Source organism: Haliaeetus albicilla, chromosome 1, assembly GCF_947461875.1.
Source record: "Haliaeetus albicilla chromosome 1, bHalAlb1.1, whole genome shotgun sequence".
Classification (NCBI taxonomy): Eukaryota; Metazoa; Chordata; class Aves; order Accipitriformes; family Accipitridae; genus Haliaeetus; species Haliaeetus albicilla.
In genome coordinates, this window is record NC_091483.1 from 58,414,216 (window position 1) to 58,417,657 (window position 3,442).

Consider the following 3,442-nt stretch of genomic DNA (forward strand, 5'->3'; position numbering starts at 1 on the left):
TAAAATGAATGCTTCTATTTAAAAGGGGAAATATTTCTACATGTGCATATAGTTTTCCAAGAGTGTACCATTAATTGATTGTTGATAATAAAACCCAAAAGCAAATATAGCACCGTAGCTTTTCTGACTTCTTGTTAGGGCTTTATTCGGGGGGAGGGCTCGGGGGTTTTTTTTTCTGACAAAGATTGAAGGGCGCACATCGCAGAATCTGCACTGAGTCATCAAAAGGCGATGGGCTCGGCAGCATTATTTTTAATCTGCGTTACCATCAGGAAGACCGTAGCTGCGGGTCCCGTCATTACTGCCTAATTGTGCCGTTATTAATTATTTGCAAACAGGCTGATGGGGGGGGGGGGGGCGGAAGATGCGTCAGATCTGACCTTCTGTCGCTACCTCGAAAACTGGAGATGGCCAATATTAAGCGATATCCGTTCAAAGGAAAAAAAGGGGGGGGGGGGCATAAACTACAGGTCTGGTTTGCAGCAGACGAAGCGTCCTGCAGGCCGGCTGGAAGCCGTCGCCAGCCATGACACCACCAGGCGGAAGGTAAAATTGGCTTTCCAGCTCGGCAGCTTCTCGGAAGCGGTTCTTCTGCTCAGACCCCTGCTTACACCGAGCGCAGGGAGAGGCGCCGTCCGCCGGGACCACGGCGGCCGCCGGCTCGGTTCCCCCCGGGGCCGGGAGTCGTCCAGCGGCCTCACGCCTGGGCACCCGCTTTGCTTTCACCACCCGGCAGCGGGAGGCGGCGGCCGCGGTAGCGCCCGGCCCGGCCCGGCCCGGCCCCGTCCAGCCCCCGCCGCTGCCGGAGCCCCGGCTCGGCGGGGCGGCCCCGACGGCTGCCCCGCACCTCGCCCGGCCCCGCCACGGGGGGGAGCGGCAGGTACCCGGCCTCGCCGAGACGAGGCGGCATCCAGCTCCACCAGAGCCCCCCCGCGCCCCCCGAGAAGAGCCGGCCCCCCGCCGGGGCTGCAGCGCACCCCGGTGCCGCCTCCCGGGGCGGCCCCTGCAGCCGGGGCACTTGCGGGTGAGCTGCCGGGCTGACGGGGCGATGAACTCTCTCTGACTCCGGCAGAGTCAGTGAAAAAAAAAAAAAAATACTGTTTGGGGATTTGGCCGAGAAGCAAATGCGGCAAGAGCATTCCTCTGCACGGCTGGGGTGCTGGGGAGAGGGTGCCACCCCCCCAGAGCACGATTAAAAGAGCCAGGAAAAATGGGACAAGTGCTGTTTCACTAATAAAAGTACTTCAATAATCAGTTTCAAAATGCTGCAATAAAATACGGAGTCTCTTTTCTGGAGGGAAAAGCCCTGTATGTATTTCTTGAATAGATGTTTTGTTACAGTGTGGGTAGCTTTTGCCACTTTACTTTTTTCTTCCAAAAGTCATTCCGTGATCTAAGAATATCTTTGTTAAAAGTAAATGGACTGTCTCTAGGAACGACACAGCTGTGCACTGCAGTGCGGTTCTGCTAATAGTGATCTACATGGAAAGAGTTTCCCGCTGGATAAGCTGCAGTGCTCAGTCCATCTGCTTTACCATGGCTGAACTGATCCCTGAGCTCTTACAGAAGGCGAGACCTGTATTACCAGTAAACCAAGCAGCCAGCCAAAGGTGATTTAAAGATGTCTCTCCTGCTCAAGCCTTGCTGTGTGAAGATGATCAGCTTCCATTTTATGGCACGCAGTCATGATTTGCAAACATTAAGAGATGACAACACGCTACTTCTTCGGGTATTTTTTTTGCCAAGTTCACTACTTTGCTGAAACTTGGGGTTTATTTCTAATATGATGCCTTCAGCTTCCAAGCAGTGGATCTAGCTACATGTCTGCTAGACCTTTTCTCTCCTTTAATTTTACTATGCTGTAAACTGATTTGCATCTTGATCTATCTTCTTCCTGATAAACTAAATGGGCTGCATCCTTTACACCTCCCACAATCCTTAAGGCTCAAAACTTTTCAAATCTTTTCCAGAGCTGGAACCACTCTCTCCTGTTTCTGAAGATGCTTTGCAAAAGGGATACCAGGACAGTACCAAACACTGTGATGTCTCTCTCACTAACGGTTCATACGGAGCTAAGATCACCTCTCTATTTCGGATCACAATTTTCCACTTAGGTAGCTAAGCTTCTCATTAGTCTTTCCTGGAAACTTCTGTCATTTATTCCCTCTGATCCATAAACCCTTTCCCAAGCCACTGCTTTCCATGTTCTGGTCACCCCTGCAGCGTAGGGAACCATGGGAGGCCTGAGGCATACGGCACCCACCGTTTGTAAGGACCAGCGTGCCTGCGGCAGACCCATTGGAACCGTTAATACATCAACTGTCGTGATTGCACAGTCAGGTAGAAATGGATGGTTTGAAAAGATGTGAAGTTTATTTCTCCTGCCTCTCTGCAAAGGCAGGAGTTGGCAGGAGTATTAATTAAGTAAGTAATCTACAGGGTTGCTGCTGACCTTTACAAGCACAGAAGCTAGGAGGGCCACGGGGTACCCAGCAGGAGCCCAGGCAGGAAGAGGATGCCAAAAGGCTGCTTACCAGTGGTACCAGTGAAAGCCAAACGGGCAAGCTGATCCGTAACACCAAGAGATGCTCTGGGATTCACAAGGCAAGGAGATCTGGGCAGAAGGACCTTAACAAGTCAAAAGATGCTCCAGTAAAGAAATGAGTGTAAGGTTTGATATTTTTGTTGGTTTTACCTCCCCATGTTGTTCAAATAAAGAATAATTTGTTTTAATTATCCAGCTCAAATTCAATATGAACACATGTTGCATCTTGAAGAGTTCAGAGGTAAATTCACATTGTGTGTTTGAAGCAACCTGAGTGTTTAATTGTCTGCTCTTCTAAATACCAAGACTTGGAATTCAGGTCTAATGTTGAATTTGGCTCTGGGGTAGCTCTTGCACACACTCTCACTTTCTTCTCTCCAGTACATGAACAGAAAAAGTAATTCCTGATTGCAGTATGAATCTCTCAGATGGATGGGTGCATGACAAAGCAAACATTAATTTTGCTGCTAAAGAATATGTAGCTAACATAACAGGGAAACTACAGTTAATGAAAACAATCCCTTTCACTGAGAGGCAAGTGTGTCTAAATAGTTTAATCTTTACATATCTGCACTTCCTTAATAAAGTTATCAAAGTATTACCAACCAGTGGGAAAAGGAGGTGTCATGAGAAGTGGCTGTGGTCCATTAGAATATTTTTTTAAATCCTCTTTTCCTCCTGCATTTCTTGAAACTGTTGAAAGCGCTAGTAGATGTACCTGGCAGGAGTGCCCTGAATGCGCCTGACTCCGGTCGAGGCCAGCAGCTTGCTGCTGTGGTCAGAAGCGTGAGCTCTCTCTGAGGGCAAAATCTGGGGTGACTTCACATGAAGCTCACCATTAATTCTTAGACACTTACTAAACTAGTACCTGTCTGTAACTTTTGCTGCACATTTAGC